The sequence below is a fragment of the Ambystoma mexicanum genome, chromosome 6q, assembly GCF_040938575.1.
Source record: "Ambystoma mexicanum isolate Mex_15411 chromosome 6q, UKY_AmexF1_1, whole genome shotgun sequence".
NCBI classification, from domain to species: Eukaryota; Metazoa; Chordata; class Amphibia; order Caudata; family Ambystomatidae; genus Ambystoma; species Ambystoma mexicanum.
This window is the reverse complement of record NC_090937.1, coordinates 56198390-56216607: the sequence shown is the minus strand read 5'-3', so window position 1 is coordinate 56216607 and position 18218 is coordinate 56198390.

Below are 18218 nucleotides of genomic sequence, written 5' to 3'. Positions count from 1 at the left end.
TATACATACTATTTTTGCTATCAAAAATGGCATTTGTGCTGTATGCATATTGAATAATTCAGTGACATACGAATGGCCGATTTGACGACAATAATGGACACAATACTTTGTTATATTGAATTTTATTTTTACTGCGCCATTTTTAAAAAACCAAGTGCGTAACTCGTGCTTTGTTTATAAGTCTACTAATAATTGTTATTTGTGTATAGTTTAAAGAGGAGTGAATAGAGGTTTGATTTTTTGGCCGGTATTGCTTACTGACTCATGTGTTGTTAGCTAGAGCATATTGTGACAATTGTTCATCAACGACCCGTAACCACAACCTGTATGCAGGCTAGTGATATCTAAACCACTTTGTCCCATGGCATATCCGAGTGTGCTATCAACGTTGCATTATTGTGCACCATAAAGTAGGTGTGGGGTGGATGTGCCAGGGGCAGAACATTTTCCGAGGGAACTTGGTTTGCTTTTCGATCAATAATATTCCCAGTTCTGTTATATTGCCATCTGTCTGTGGTTCCCAATATCCCTCAGCTTCTCCATCCTATTGGGAGCTATACCTACTTCAGAGAGCTAACCTTTCATGCACATCATGGTCTCAAATACTCCCCCATGTTGTCATGTGTGTGTTCATTATGTGTGGTTTGTGTTTATGATTAGGTTTCAACCGGTGCAGAATTACAGGGTAAATGGATAAATTGAAATAAAGAACTAAAATATATTTTGATTCTGTTTTCTACAAAGATATATTATACCGTTCTGCGAATGCCATAGTTTCCAGCTCCCGTCGGATGGATTCTTCAATCAACAATGGCAGATACGCCTAAGCTGAGCTTTTTCCATTACCATCATTTCGGATGACAGACAGGGACTGATCTGCGCTTTGGCGGTACCAGCGACAAGGAGCAACCTGTCATCGTTTCTGTTGTAGCAACATGCTGAAGCAAAAGCTTTGCGAATGAAAGTGCAAAGACATACATATATTCTCACGAAAGGAACACCATGTGTGTCATTAGAAAGGTTTGCTTGTGTAACATAAGGACACACAACAATTGGTTGTTGATCGCAATCAGCGGATCATGAGGACGTTACAAACTACAATCAAAGCATGCAATGTTTGCCAGATATAACCTTTATTACAAAACATATAGTTCATTTTGTGGACTTAATGTGGCTTTGGGAGTGTTCCTTGATAAATAAAAGCACTTGCTATATTGCAGACTAATAATGTTTTCTTTAAAAATATTGTTTTCCTATCCGTTTATGGACGCTCTGTGAGAGGAATTGTATGTTTATCTTCTTGGTTCTGCGTTAACTGACGTTATGGTGTGGGTGATGACTGGGCGCGTTTGGCTACGCTGGCCACTAACGTCATGAAAATAGGTGGAGCATATCGTTTGGAAAAGTGATGTCAGCTTCAGGGGCGGGCGATCTGTATTCTTGCCGTGAGTGCCCTTGAAGTTAATACGATGGCTCAACGGATAAGATTAGCACAAGATGGCCACGCACAACCTGTTGTTTTTCCATGTGTAAAAGTGACGAAAACTAAGGTAAAATGCACAGGAACATTTTTTAAGATCGATTAGAGTATGCTTAAAAATACATGGTAGAACGATCAGGACAATAAAATATGTTAGCGTCAATGCACCATTGAGGATAGTAACATGACAGTAGAATGATGGAGTCAGCCTTAGTGCCGGTGGTGGATGATGCTATGTGTGTGTTGGATGGAGTGGTGCCTGTTTGCTATTCTTCTTTTTTAGATCCTCATATATTGGTATTGAAGGTGGCTCCTGAAATGGCTTTCATCATTTCTAGAGGGTCAATCACAACGGGCATAGGTGTACCTCTCAAGATCTGCCCAAATTTCATGTGGTGTGCCCCAGGGATCAATACTGTTGCCTATGTTGCCTAAGGTCCCACTTTGGAGTCTGATTGTGGGAACAGCCGTCTCTGCCCACCAAAATATAAAGTACACTCTAAGCTATCTTATTGTATCGTTTTTGGTGATATCATGGGCCTGGTTACTGTCTTTCTGTTGTCTCACTCACCCTTTTTCCTGTTTTGGATTTTCCACTTTGGCTTTCTCCTTTATCCTTTCTGGTGATGTCACCAACATTTGTTTCTTCTGTGCATCCATATGGGTTTATTTTGAAATCTTCCCTACATTTGTGCCTGCATATCTCAAAGATAACCCATTCCTGTTTCTTCCAATGATCAGCCCTAAAACAGATGAAGAGGTGTAGTCCATCATTGGATTGCGGAATAGAAGTTCAATCTTTGGTTGCTTTGAGATTTGATGGCGTAAATGCATTTCTTTCTGGTCTTACTGTGTCGACTCTGGCCTCAGTGATATAACATTCACTCACGGTGGCATGGATGGTGCTTATTTCCTTAATCCTATCGTATTTCATCTTCATAGGCTACAGTTGGACTTTCATATCCAATTTAAATTAGGCTTCCTGGGCTTCAATACACTTGGCCACTCAGACATACTTGGCCAAAAAACAATCTGCCAACACAGCGCAGAGAAACTGCTCCGTCACCGTTGCTCAGCCCAACGCGGCATTGAAAGACATCAATCTGCCTAACAGACGAACATTAAGAACATTAGAATAAATGCAGAGAAAAGCTCAGCTGCACCTGCAGCTAACTCCACTTGATCATACAGAAATTTGGTGCATCAATATCGCATGTTACTCATGGTCCCCCACACCTAGGGTCATCTCAAAGCAGTGGACCACAAAAGCCATAACCACATGCATTGACAAAGAAACACGTGTTGGCTGTTCTGTCATTTAAACATTGCATGTTCCTTTTTGAAGATTGTAAAGACAACCTGTCACAAGTACAGGCCTGACCTGCCTCATGCACTACATGATTGTAAAATAATGAAATATGCCATCACAATATTTACGAATGAAGCATTTGAGATCACTTTTTGACAAAACCTGCAAACGCAAAGATGCTTTTGGCCATTTTTTATCCAATTTAACCCCCTCAGGGGCCTCCGGATGTGGCCCCAGACCAAGGCACATGCAGCAGGCATAGCAAAAACAATATAATTAGACCAGACACAAGCCCAGCGCAGGTGATAATACAGTTCATCAGCCGCCCCTCTCGTTCCACAGATCCACCTGTAGCAAAGAGATCAAAAGATTGACTAATGTGGTAGTTAGGCTTGCCAAATGTTTGAAGCCAGCATGTTCTGCAGCAGACTGTGGAAATGTTTATGTTTACAAATGTGTATAGCGCTTAAGCCCACAGGCATCAACGCGCAGACATGAACACACGGACAACAAAATGTCACCAGACAAGCCAGAGAGAGGGGGAAATCATAAAAAAAGAGACACAGCGACAGTTAAGCAAAGAGTAGGGTCTTAAGCCTTTTACAAAACACAGCGAGACTATGGTCTGTGCAAAGATTGGCTGGCAGTGAATTCCAGACCTTAGCAGCATGCACGCGGAACGAGCACCCGCCACCCCTTGTCTGTTTGACTCAAGGTCAGATCAGTCTGCAGGTTCCTGTAGCCCTTCAAATATGTTCCACTTGAATAGGGATTCGTAACTTGTAAAAAACATACCTATTTAAGCAAGCATTTCAAGAAGGTGTGGCTCTGCTTGAAAAGATGTATTTTCTTCTGTGACAGCCAATATCTATTTCCCCTCTGCATTTCTGCATTTGTTAGTGATCTTAGTTAAACGTTGTATAGTGCCCTGTTGATGTGTAAGAGAGTGCACGAGAAGAAGCGTCAAAGAAATGAAAAAAAATGCAAATAAGGTCAGGGTAGTCATTTACCTCTAAACATGTGTCTTGAGTTGTGCGAGGACCCCTCACATGCCTGGCTGTCATCCTGCTGGAGTACCTTTGGGACGGGTAATATTGCAGTTCAAGTGTTTACCCCAGAAAGGTCACCAGACCTCTCCTAGAAGAGACTGAGAGACGCTCATAACTTTGGGAGTTAAATCACCGCTAGTATCACATACTGAAGGATGACATCACTATAGATCTGTGCAGTACACATCACAAGTGTGAGCCCAGAAGGCAGATGCTGTGGCTCTCTGGAACCACGCCTTTATTTTTACACTTTAAACAAAAAAAAATCTTATTTGCATTTTAATTGCACGAAAAGCAAAAACATGTTCACACCTCATTGCGGCATATATCACCTGCTAAATGTTCACATCAACCTCACCTTAACGTTTCACAAATGTTCCCATGCCACCCCACTCCCTGTCTGATCGCCTTCTGTTGTCATATTCCCTTCAGCGACAGCCCAATTGAACCCACCCAGCTTCCGTCCCAGCCTCTATTTCCTTATCTGTACCACCTAATCCAGTTCCATCTCTTCCCTGCCAGAAATTCCCATCCGAGGGTTAACATAGGGACTCTGTCAACATGTTGCAGGCCATTACCATATCCTGTCCTCTTCCTTCCCCTCATCTGCGTTCTTTAGCCAGACCTCGTCTCTGCTAACGCTCATCTCTTAATGTCCAGTTCCCACTTATCAAACCTAGGGCCTTCCCTACCCTTCCATGCCAATGCAATTCTTCCTTTCCCTAAGACCAATGCCAAGTCTACAAGGTTCAATTCATGTTTCAGAGCCTTCGGACCATGTCTAGGGTACATGCCCAGCAGGCATCCCTGGGGTGGACAGTTCTCCACTTCTCACCGCTGGTTTTTGCATTTCCAAGGGGAAATTTGATTCACAGAGCTCAAATGGAAAATAACCTTTAATGGTCACTATTGGAGAGCCAATGTTCCCAAAGGCAAAGGATGCATCAGGGGGCCACTCGTTCTCTAAAATCATAAACTTGACTGTATAGTCAGGAGGCCTTCCGTTGTAATATTTTTGATTTAACTTTATCTCATTAAATGCTAATTATTGTTGTGCGTGTTGCAGTGATGGCAGCCAATGAGTGTTTTGGAATTTTCTGGGCCAATCAACTCCTGAAAAATAATTGTGCTGCACTGATAATTACTTGTATTGCCTAATTAACTATTATAATGAATAACTAGGCAGGAACATTATTAATCGTTTTGTTTCGTGTGTACTATATTTTGATAATATATCATAATAGCCAACAGATAAAGATACATCAAAACACAACATTAAGATCATTATAAAAATCACAGAAATGTACAAAAGTGCTTAGATCGAGGTCATATAGGCATTGTGCAAATAGGGCATGTCTCTCTGCTTATAACACACAGTAAACATCAATAGAATTTACAAAGTGCCAAAATGGAAAAGTGCTTTCTGTGCTAAAAGTTCCAGTAAAAACAAGACCTATATGACGAACAAAATCATAGAATAAAAAGTGGACTCATTTTTGGTTAAAATGCCACTCGATTGCCCCCAGAATGAAGAAATTACTTGCATAGACGCTAAGCGAATCCAAGTGCCCACATGATACCCAGGGAAGATTATTAATATGAGATCATATCTTGCCAAGAAGGCCCACTACCAGCTAAACCTCCACAGAGTTTTTGTTCCTTTTACTACTTTCGCCCAGAAGCTCACTGTCTCCAGAGTCCTGGTTCTCTCTAGGCTGGACTACTGCAACAGCTGCTTTCTCAATCTGCCTTCCTCTACTCTCCGCCCTCTGCTACTAATCTAGAACAGGACTGCAAGACTTATGGTTGGCCTCAAGCACAGGGATTGTATCTCTCCAGCCCTGAAATCTCTTCACTGGCTCCTAGTGGTTGCAAGGATCAAGTTCAAGACCCTCTGCATCGTCCACAAGGCTTTCTGGGGCCGTGGCCCGCACTACATCCATCTCTCTTTTCCAAAATACCTTCTGTCTCGAGCCCTTTGCTCAGCAACCTCCAACTCTCTGAGGGTCAGATGCTTCTCCAGGCAGAGAGTGGGGGGTAGATCTCTCTTCTTTGCAGGTGCCTTCCTCTGGAATGGCCTTCCTGCCCCTCTCACATTTGAGCCGGATCACCTGAAGTTCCGGAAGCAGCTCAAGACCTTCCTTTTCTCCTCTGCTTTCTCTCTCTCCCTCCCCTGCTGACCTACCTGCCTGCTGTGCCGACTGGTTGCTTGGCTACCCCCAGAGTCTCACTGCATACCAGGCTTCTCCATGATCAGTCTCCCCTGCACTGCCTCTGGGCCTACTGCACATTACAGGGGCTGTAACTGCAACCTCTACAGCCCCCTGCCTCCTTGCACTTACCCAGAGCTGTGCTGCCCTGGCTGCACTGACTCAGAGCATTGCTGCCCTGATTGCACTTCCCCTTCCCTCTCCTGGGCACCAGCCCGCTCTCCCTTCCCCCTGCACTTTTGTGCTGCCACACTTGCATGATCTGAATGACACATGGGCTAGTAAGATCGTTTGTCTTGTCCTCCCTCTGCCCCCCATTGTCTTGTTGCACCTAAAAACACTTGTGTACAGGTGCCTTATAAATGACATATCATATCATATCAAATCGTTACCAGTTGGTCCACCAACTCTCTGACAATGACCCGTTCATCAGGCATATGAACCTACTTTCTGTCCAAAGTGCCGACATGCACTCTGGGCAGAGCACGTGTATGCAGGCATGTTATGTTTTGTCCAGTGGTTCAAGCGTACGAAAAGAAGTAGTGGAACTATGTTCAATACTGGCCTGCCCGTGCTCCCCACAAGCCCCATCGCCACGCCCCTCCAACGCACAATCCTAACCCCCAAACAAATGTGCCTGCTGTTTGAGGGAACGTTCAGTCCAGTGCCCTGAAGTACAAGTTTGAACTTCTACCTACACTTTTATTTTAAAACGAAACCATTCCAGAGCGGTTTCTTTTTAAAATAAAAGTGTAGGAACAGTAAAACTTAATTTCAAAAAAGTAGAGGAGCACTGCTCCCAACAGACCTCGCCCACTTCGACCACTGGTTTTTTCGAATGGCAAAGAGAAACCTAGAAGTGAAATAATAGCTGCGGCATCGGCTGCATCACAACAATATGTTGGGGGTGGGTGGGCAAAATGGGGATATATGTGTAAATAAAACAGCAATTTCAGGTATGAAAAAGAGCAATCTGTCCAAATGTCACTCTTGAGTACAATATGCTTTACTAAAGTGTACGTTTTCGTTTTAAGTGCAACAGTCATCCAGTAGTTATACACTATTGGCTAAATATCGGACAATAGCACTGATAGTTTAGAGAAAATCTTTGGGGCAAACATTTTGCCCACGCAGTCTTCCCAGCAGTTCTACTCTCAATCTAAGTAAGACAATGTAAAAATCTGTGTCAGACTACTTTCCACCAACACAGCCTAGATGGGAACATCTAAATATCTGATAGTCTTAAACCTACAGCATTGTACACGTTCCCAGTTTCACACTGTGGAACTCATTGTAAGGATGGTGAGCATGGTAAAAACAACAGGCAGTAATACTGCCTGGATTTATTTATTTATAGCATTTGTGTAACACCCAAACCCGGTGGTAGAACAGCGTTTTGTAAGGCATGGCGGTGTACAACATCTAGTATTCCATCTGAATACCACATGCTGTAACTGAGGTAGAGGTACTAAAGGGAAGAACAAGCCTGCTTTCTTTCTACTTTGACCGTATAATGTGCTAAAATGTCCAAATTGACCTAAATATTGGGTACAGAATTGTATGCTACAATATATAATTCCCATCATCAAAATATGGGTGGAAATTGATTTTATGTATATTTTTTGTAAATAATACATGGGCATTTGCAGAATTACTGCATGCCATATTTCTTTAAATCTGCATCCCCTATCGCCAAACAGACAGATATCTTTGACCAGGGCAGACTCCAGGAATTTGCTCATGTGGTAAAATTAATTTCCGCATGCAGCAAATCCAGAGAAAAGTCTCCAAGTCCCTGCATTTCTCTTTACAATACACGGGTGCAGTTCCTGCTGCCCCATTCTTGATGATCTTCAGAGCTGAGATGAATGTTGAGTGGTACGAGACACGACCAAGCGGAATGTGGGTAAACTAGTACTTATTGACGAAGAGCGCAGGGAGCGTCAAGCACCTCTGCCGGCCTCCTCTCAACTCCCTTGTGTTCCAGACCCATGCACGGTTCTGGAACACTTTAAAAGAACACAGCACATATTTTCCCTTAAGAAAGAATCAACAACAAATTAACATAACCCCCTTACCATCACAACTTGAACAATGACAAGGGATAAAAAAATGTCAAAACTTAACTAAAGAATTGTAATCAACCACAAAGAAAGTTTTAAAACTTAAATGGAAATGTTTTAACTCTTTTGCTGACACGGCCACCCATACTCTTCACCTTCTCACCAACACTCTTGATTTCCTCGTCCACACTCTTTACTTCCTTTCTTTGGTCCCAAAAATCTTCTCTCCAAACATTTCAGTCCGTACCTGTGATTCTTAATCAGTACCCAATCCCCAACTTTCCATTTCCTTTCCTTTACTTTGAAGTTTTCATCCATTATTCCTTTATACTGACATAGTGCCTCTTCCACCATCCTCATCTCCTCCTTCCGATCAAGATTCACACTGCACCCCAGTCCTAACCCTGCGGGACACAATTTTGTCCCTGGTTGCCTTCCCTTCAATGTCACAAAGGGAGACACTTTCTGAGTGGGGTGTAACGCAATAACTCCATACCTTGTATTTCAACACATTGCTCCACAACAATCTCAACCTCATCGCCAGTTGAATGCCCCCTTTAAGAAACCTATTTGCACGTTCCACCATGCCATTAGCTCTAGGGCGATAAAAGGCTGTGCGTGCGTGTTTGAAGCCACACTGTGTTAAAAATGTCTTCATTGTTGCTGAACAGAACTGCACCGCATTATCAGTTACAATTTCCATGGGGAACACTTCACGAAAAAACACCTCTTCAAAAAAACCTAAATCCCAAACCTTGAATGTGACCCATTAAATCCACTGCAACCTTTTTCCACGGTCCCCCAGGTACTTGCACAGAGCGAAATGGTGTTTCACACACCCCTCTGCATTTGTCACTTACCAAGCAAACTTCACATCTCATTATTTCTCTATCAACTCCTCCATCTATTGCTGGCCACCAATAACTCTGTCTCAACATCCTTTTTGTGCTATTCTTTTCACAGTACCCTTGATGAGCAATCTCTATCAGCTTTTTCCTGACACCCTCAGGAGTGATCATTTTATTGCCTTTTCTAAGACTCCCTTCAGACATAGAGAATTCCTCCTTTACTTCATAAAAGCGATCAAACCTCCTGTCCACATCATTCCTACAGGGTCATCCCTTCACTGCCCATTCCATCACTTTGCTAGGTACTGGGTCATCTCTTTCTGCTGACCTCCATTCTTCCTCATTTAAAGCACCATGTTGAATACTGGCCTCATTCATTTCTTCTTCCTTCCTCCATGGTCAACTTCACTGCCACAGTTCAGCGGCAGTCGAGAGAGGCAATCCGCCACTACATTTTCCTTGCCCGGAAAATAGCACACTTGAAAATCGTAACTTTGCAACCCTAATACCCATTTTGAAATTCTGTGTGAGCCCCTTGACCAATTCCCACCATTTAACATCTGTACCAATGGTCTGTGATCCTTCTTTGTTGTAAAACGCTGGTCCCTACCTTCATCAACACACTAGAACCATCAAGACCTTCCATCCCTCCAGATACTGCTATTTCAAATATGTGCCACGTTTTCCTTCCCCGCTTTGAGGAGCTGGCTTCATTTCTTGTTCCTGTTGACTTTGCCTGTACTCCACAGTATTAATGGTGTTCTCCTTAGACATTCAAGCAAAGTGACCCTTACGTTTACACTTGATGCACTCAGCATTCCTCGCTGGGCAGAACACACTGGTTGGTGCATGTCTTGCATTTCCACATCGGAAGCATTTTACCTGGACCACTCACTCCTTGTCCCAGCGCCCTTTCTTTCACCCACTGCACATACCTCTTGGCTGTACTTTTCTATCTTCATCTCCTTCATGTACTGCGTCGTTTGCTCAATACCGATGGTGAGCTCGACAGGTCGTTCAAAGGTCATGTCTTTTTCCAGCAATTTTTCTTGCACCATGGGGTTGTTGGTGCACCTCACCAGCTGATCCCGGATCATGGAATTCTTTAAAACGCCGAACTTGCATGTTTGGCTCAGTGTCCTCATTACAGCCACATGGTCTTCCACTGGTTCCATAGGGTCTTGTGTTCTTTTAAAGAACGTATGTCTCTAGAATGTTGCATTTTCTTTGGGCTTAAAGTGTTCCTCAATTTTGTTAATAGCCAACGTAAATTCATCTAGGTCCCCCGCTCCTTCTCCCTGTGGTTCTGGAAGGCCGTCAAAGACACTGCAGTCCCTGGGCCCAAATTATGGAGTAACAATGCTTGTTTCCTGGAGGGGTTGACATTGTCTCTGCCCATGGCCACAATGTATGTTTTGAACATCGTCCACCTCTCCCACCTTATTGGGAGTGTCCCTGGTTCTGCTTGGAATGGGGCTGAGGATGGTATAGCTGCCGTGGCCATGGTTTACTGAGGGCAAGCTTGGTTTACTTTTATCTAGAGCGCTACTCCTTTAATTATACATTGGCTGGAAGCAGGCACTATAATTAATTTCTTTTATTCTTTCTGCAGTGTTCATTTAATCTTGTCTGACTGGCACGCACATGTCTTGCAGCAGTGAAAGAGTGTTGTCTACTGTTATTTATCTGGTATCTGAGGTAGGATGTTCCTGTTCCTCCTTCCTCCTTTTTTAATATGTAGAGTGCTGCTTCAATGAACGGCTACTTTGTTTGCTGCGCTCCCTGCAGAGCGTCCTCATTGTCTTGGCAACGTTTATTCAGTCCGGCTTGTGAAAGGAGGGCACCCGAAAGCATGGTGCGTGGCGTTGTCTTGACAATGCTCACGCTATCATCACTGTTGAGGGGGAGTGCTCGCGAGTGTAACCTTCAACGCTGGCGTTACTCTGTATTTATTTTTTGGGGCTGGCATTGGGCTTTCTCCCTCTGTGGTGCTGCCATGCCGCGGCACCCCCCTCTCACCTTATGCTGGTCTGGAACTGTTTCCTGTGATCCTCCAGAGCCATCCCTCCAATCCTCCCCCAGGATCTGCTGCCGCATGAGGTCCTCAGCGCTCTCCTTCGCCGTTGCCGATCCTCATCGCCAATGTTGACTGGTGAGAGACACGACCAAGTGAAATGTGGGTAAACAAGTATTTATTGACAGAGAGCACAGAAAGCGGCAAGCATCTCTGCTGGCCTCCTTCTCTCAACTCACTTGTGTTCCAGAACCTCCCACGGCTCTGGAACACTTTAAAAGAACACAACATTCTCTTTAGCAGTAGTTTCCCTTTCGTAACCTCCACCGCTCACGTTGCTCTTTATTTTTTTGTTTGGGGCTGGCGCTGCCCCCCGTTGTGTTGGGCTTTCTCCCTCTGTGGTGCTGCCATGCCGCGGCACCCCCCGTTTCACCTGACCAGGATCTGCTGCTGCATGAGGTCCTCTGCGCTCTCCTTCGCGATCCTCGTCACCAATGCTGAGTAGTGAGATACACGACCAAGCGGAATGTGGGTAAACAAGTTTTTATTGACGGAGAGCACAGGGAGTGGCAAGCACCTCTGCTGGCCTCCTTCTCTCAACTCCCTTATGTTCCAGAACAACGCACAGTTCTGGAACAGTTCAAAAGAACACAACAACGTTCCCTTTCTCAGTTTCCTCGGTTAAAGCCAGATGCAATTTGGCAGGTGTGGCAGAGGTTCTCTCAGGCCAGTTGAGAGAAGGATTGTCGCTCATCAAGAGGACATATGTAGTTGTTCTAGGAGAGGAGGCATGGCTCATGCTGTGACCCCATATGGACACCGAGAATCGATGGGGGAGGTTGCCATACAGCGGGAAGTGCAATATCCTGTTTTTTTTTACTCTGCAAATGTATGCCTGCCTCAGTCATTAGTGTTTGCAGGTATGAGAAAGGTCTATAGGCATGGGCGGTGCCAGGCATGGGATTGGGAGGGCATCAGGAAATAGGCATCACTCCGAAGTGACGTCCAGCCCCATTATTAACGTGATGGCATTGCAGCAGCAGCAAATACAGTGGCAGGGGACAAAGGCCCTCAGTGGTCTTCAAAGTGTGGCACTGGCTCCCCAGGGGAGGGGTGCGCATCCCACTGTGTGAACTAGCTGTATCTGCATTTCATCTGAGCATGAGGCTCTGTGCAGTGAATGGGTACATTAGTGGAAATAAGCACAGCCCAAAAGAAAGTTTCAGGCTGTGTTTATTTCTTGGTTAATAAAGTCGGCAGCAGAGTCTCCGCAAAGAGGGACGCACTGCAACAACTGTGGCTGTTACACAGGTGAGACAACAAATTGGAAAGCGGCTGGAATGTGATGAAATAGCAGACCAGGACAAAAGTAAAAAGCACAAAGGCATGAGTAGCCTATGCAGAGCTGAAGGGAGGAACATCAAGGAAAGGGTGACGAGTGAAAGACACAGACATGAAAGGGGCAAAGAACAGGAGGGAGAGAGGGGGGAACAAGAGCAAGAGACAGGATGAGAAAGAGGGAGAGCCAGAGAGAGGAGTGCAGAGAGCCAGATAAAACTGAACAGATGGGGAATTAAGAATGATAGAATGAAGCAATATAATGCGTAGAGAATGCTTATAGAAAGACTGGTAGTTAGGGCAGGAGTGAGAGACCGGCACACCAGAGAGACACAGGGCTATTGAGTTTGCACCTGTGGTATATAACTCGGTTATCCAGTCCAGGAAAAGGAGAGTATTGAGAGTGAAAATACAAAACATATATAGCAGACCAAAAGGAGGAAAAGGGAGGGATAGAATGGGCGGGAGAGAAGAGAGAGAACGAAAGGGAATGAAAGAGAAAGAACATGAGAGATGAGATAAAAGAATGTGTGGGACAATGATCCAAGTGACTATAAGAACGAGTGTGTGAATAGACAGAATGGAGGTCAGAGAGAGCCAAGAGACTCCATGAAAGGGACAAAAGAATTGTAGGGATAAAGAGAAGAAGCTAAACAAAATGTGAAGTCCAGGTGCGAGGAAAGGAGTGATAGGAAAGGAACAGGAAGGAGTGACAAAGACAGAGGGCACTAAATAGGAAGGGAATGAAGGTGAAAAATGATCAAGAATGAAAGGGGGGTGAGGGGCGCCACAGCCCCTCCGCCATTTATAATCTCTAATTAGGTAAAGTGATGAACCCTGAGCTCAAAATAGGAATTGTACTGGAAGTGCAATATAGGGAGGCCCTTTGAGGGCAAACAATGGGAGGCAATATGCTCCTACACCAAGGCAGTGTCTCGCAATACGCCACTAAGGCTAGAACAATACAACATATTACAGAGGACACAACTGAACCCCAACAGGCCAACAAAATGCCTGAGGTATGAGGGAGAGGACGTCAGGTTTTGGGAGGCAGTGTTTGAAGAGATGCAAGATATGGAGGGCATGTGGATCAACCTGAACCTGCTCATGTGCTTACTGGGACAATTCCCTCTGAGTAAACCCAAAAAAAACAGCTGAATAGAATGGTTGACTTAGCTCTAGGCCTCTTTGCCAGGATCATGGCTATGTTGTGGTTTAGTCCACAGGGACCAGGATCGCTGACTGGAAGGGAGACTTACTGAAATGGGCCAGAGCGGAGTCATCAGTGAAGATACAACTAATATTGACATTTGCAAATTTAAACATGTCCAATAGAACGGAATGGGCAATATTGCTGGATGGCTTGCTGTACTCTTCCAAGGAATGACTTGATAATAGGTTGTGTAGACCTGATCGGGGTTGCTGACATGCATATAATATGAGGTGTAACTGGGTGGGAGGCTGGGGAGTTGGATAAGTTATTGCAGTGATATTCCTGTACATTGGCATTTCCTGTGGCAAGACATGAATACATGTCTTGATTGTATGCATTCCATTAAAATACATTTTTTTTTAAAGAATGTATGAGGGAATATGGGTACAGAAAAGGGAGTAAGAGAGCAGACAAGAAATCTTAAGGAGGGAGAGATAGAGGGTGACAGGGAAGGAATAGAAAGAATAGAGGAGGGAGTGTGAAACATGTATAAATAGTGGAAAGAGTGAGCAGTGGAAGGCGAGTGATAACTGAGAATAGAAGGCAGTGTACATTTCGAATCCAAAATAGAAAGACATATGTTCTAAGCAAGCCTGTTCCATGCTGTGTAAATTCTATCCTCAGAGATCAGCCTTTGGATCTTTTACATTGGAAACATATGCTACCTCCAATTAGTCTGCAATGAGAGAACTCCCCTTCAATCCTCCTGCCGCAGAAGTATATTATTTGATTCCTGTGGTGTCCTCAATGGTATGTAAATTCACCCTCTTAGCAAACCAAATGTCATCTGGACCTCAATAGGATACCCCTCAGAGACATCTAAGCTTGTCCTCCCCTTAAAGGCTATATAGGTTTAGTGGTATTTATGTATTTATTGGGTATTTATAATACACCTATACAGCAAAAAGGTGTTTCAATGCGCAGCAAGACAAAGAGGGGGGGGGGGGCACGTGGGGAACAGGGATGAATAAAAACAGAACAGTCCTACTAGTCCTTTTGTCATTGGGATAGTGCAAGTGCAGTAACAGCAGTGCAGGGTAGAGCGGAGGGGGAAATACCAATCAGGGTGGAAAAAGGGCCCATGAGTTAGGTGAGTGCCAAGGGGAGGCCAGGTGCACAAGTGCCATGGGAAAGAAGGGAGTGCAAGGGAAAGAAAGGTCCACCTGCTAAGGCAAGGACCCCAGAAGGGCAAGTGCAAGTTGGGGGTGGGCGACAGGGGGAGACCAAGTGCAGGGGTAGAATGGTCGAGGAGGGCCTGCTACCCTGTAGAATCAGGAGGAACCAGGCAGGCAGTCAAAAGAGGCAGAGGGGGATATTAGCTGGGGAGTGGGTTATGGGAGAAGGAAGAGAAAAGGAGGGTCTTGAGAAGGTTCCAGAACTTAAGGAAATCAAGCTCAAGTCTGAGAGGGGCAGGGATGCCATTCCAGAGGGATGCCCCTGCAGAGGAGAGAGAACAACGCCCACTCTCTGCTTGGGAAAACGCCTGATCTCCAGGGAGTTTGAGCTAGAAGACCAACAGGCTCAGCATGGAGGTATTTAGGGAGAGAAAGGTGGATGTAGCAGGTTCCCATGCACCAGAAAGCCTTGTGGATGATGCAGAGGTTCTTAAAGTTGATGCTCGCCATAGCCGGGAAGAATTAGGTAGATTGAGAAAGAGGCTGTTGCAGTAGTCCAGCCTGTAGAGGACCAGAGCTCTGGAGACATTGAGTTTCTGGTGAAGGTGAGAAAGGGGAGAATGCCTCTAAGGAGGTTCAGCTGAAAGAGGGCCTTCTTGGCAAGGTCTGTGATGTGAGGAGAGAAGGAGAGAGACAAGTCGAAGATGACACCAAGATTTCTTGCCTCACTGCAGGGTGAGGGGAGGGTGCCCATGGAGGGCGGCTAGAGAGTAAGAGGGAAGGAGGCAGTTGGGGTCCCAATTAGAAGGATCTCAGTCTTACTGGCATTAAGGCAGAGATCGTTAGCAATGCACGGAGCCTGAATAGCAGACAGACAGTCAGGAATGAGAGAGGACAAAGAAGAGGCAGTGGAGGGTAGATTGAAGGAGAGGTGCGTGTCGTCCGCATAATGGGCTAGAGGGGCAAGGTAGATGTTCAAGAGCCACAGCGAGAGGATAGAGCCCTGAGGGACACCACAGGTGGAGAGTGTGATGGAGGAGAGAAAAGGGCCCAGTTGATCCTGGGAAGGTATGCATTAGAGAGTTGAAGGTATGCATTAGAGACGGTGAAGGTGGCATCTTGGCATGCCACCATCCACTGCCAACCCCTTGGTAAGGTACTAGCTGACCCTGTTACCAGGGATAGATGGGGGGCCCACCTGTAAACATGTTTCTTCAAGGGGGGGTTGCATAAAAAAGTGTGAAGAGCACTGCCCTATGATGAAGCTAAAGGCTTAATTGTTGGGCTCAACTTTTAGATGACCCATGCCCCCCATGATTGCCCTCTTTGTTAAACTAAATAGCCACAGATGTGGGTTAAAGATGCACCTAATGGGCCAAAGGAAACTGAAATAGCTATTCAGCCTCCTATTCTCAAAGGAAGGGCAGGGTGCAAAAGTGCAATGGGTTAATGGTCCACACTCACTATCTGCTTTCAAAACTGTCGTCCAGCTCCCCCCCACATTTTTAAGATTGCTCCGCCCCAGTGTATAGGTATACTTAGCCATACTAGACAAAGGCTACTTGGGATAACATACCAAATATATAAAGAAAATATGTTTTTGTACAGTAATGTTAGGAAAGATTTCCCTTAGATAACATTTTTCCAAACCTTTTGCTTTTGTTTGGAACCTTTGACTTTTTCCAGGTGAACACAGCCTTCAGATGCACTCATCTGGGTGTTTGCTCCTTTGTTATGGGGAAACTGACACCGCAACTTTCGCAGGATCCTGCATGTTATGTGTGCTAATGCCCAGGAAGAGGGCTGGGACTGTCTGGTCCCAATCCACACTACCGGTGCCACTATGTCTGGTAGGGCCGAATGACTGGAACCACTGTGGGCCACGATTGGCCCACATCTGGTGGACATGCAAGAGAGCAAATCTTCCATGGGCTACCTGAGATTTGAGCACAAACCGATTCTTGGATAAGAGAAGAGACTCTGCATCCATTCCAGGTCGACCTACTGAGGTTCACACCAAACTTCATAAGGAGCCAAGTATCCTTAACAAGAAAGCAGGCTCAAGAAACAACCAGTGATGTGCTAGGAAGGTTTGGCACCATGACCCCGCTGTTGTCCCGTCAGACCCCTGTTTCTTCATCAAACCAAGAAGGCCTGCAAGGGCGTTTCACCCCTTTGGAGTAGTGGGAACAACTACTCTCGGCTTCTCCTATTTACCCTCACAAAGAGTCTCCTCTGAAGTGTTCCTGGGCCATCCAGTGAACTTTCCAGCTCAAACCCGGGGTATCGCACAGGAATGCTGCCATCCTGAGTTCAGACTTGAGACTCTGGGAATCACTAGCTTGTGACCCTGGGCCCTCTCCTGCCAACCTCTCCTGCCAAAACGTGCTGTCCTAGCTCCTCTGGGTCACGATTTATGAGAGTGCATCATGCCGCGAGCATTTGCAGTCCCTGCGTTGCCTCGCTGTGGTGACATCACTAAAAGATGTGCTGCACTGGAACTATCTTTCTTCTTCCGTCAAGGCCTGAGAAAAGGCAAACGTCCCATCATGGACCATCATCCCGTACCAGAGCCGCAGAGATTTGCAGCATCCTGAACCTGCAGGGTTAACACTTACTGGCGAAGTGGGCTAAACTACCAAAGTTTGGTCCAGACTGTGCCGAGAGTCGGTGAGTACTTTCCTAACATACCGGTGGCCCCCTGGCACATCCATCCATTTTTATGCATGAGTGTCCCTCAAAAGATCCTCACCTTGGCTGGGATAGCCTGCGCTCCCCAGCTATTCCCGAACTCAAATGTCACTCTATCCACAAGGGCAGACCCTCCTCTAGGAATAGGAACTTATTCTTCATCACCTCAAGCCCCTTCTTGAGCAGCTTCAGCCCCCTGAAGAGAACCTGCTTTTTCTTTGCGCACGACCGCTAGTTGTTGACGCACAACTGTACGTTGAGCGCTAGGCTCCTCTCTTCATAGGGCTCGACTACATAAATTAGGGATTGTTGATGATGGACTGGCTAAACTGATATCTGTGTTGATTTTACTCCTTTGCTGTTACAAAGGTTGTGGTTATATTCTCCCGCCATCATCAGCCTTAGGCTAATTGCATTATTGTAAATATGTTAGGTAGTGATTGATTGTGTGTGGTATTGTTTATTCATAACTGTGGTTTAATTGTGTTTTGATTATAAAGTCCTATAATAAATGTATTTTTGATACACGTGTCTAAGAGTAATCTGTTGAGTTTTACTGTGTGTGCTCATTGTAGGCTTCCGATCACTAAATCCCCTCCTGAGACTTAGTCTTGACCGCCTTCCAAGCTACCATAGATTGGTCTGGTTTGTACAGAAGTTCCACTGTTCCAATAAACTAGGGTGGCCTCCAAAAACTTCTGCCCACGAGGTCACAGTTTAGAAATCCATCTTAACAAGTAACAACTGTTGTCTTGATTCCTCCTTGCACAGATAATAGAACTGGCCGTTGTGGACAGCATCTCTCTTTCCCAGTGGCTAACCAGTCATTGAAGTTCACCCAGGGAAATATTTACAGAATGAATACGAGTTAAATTGAGGAATGTTTCT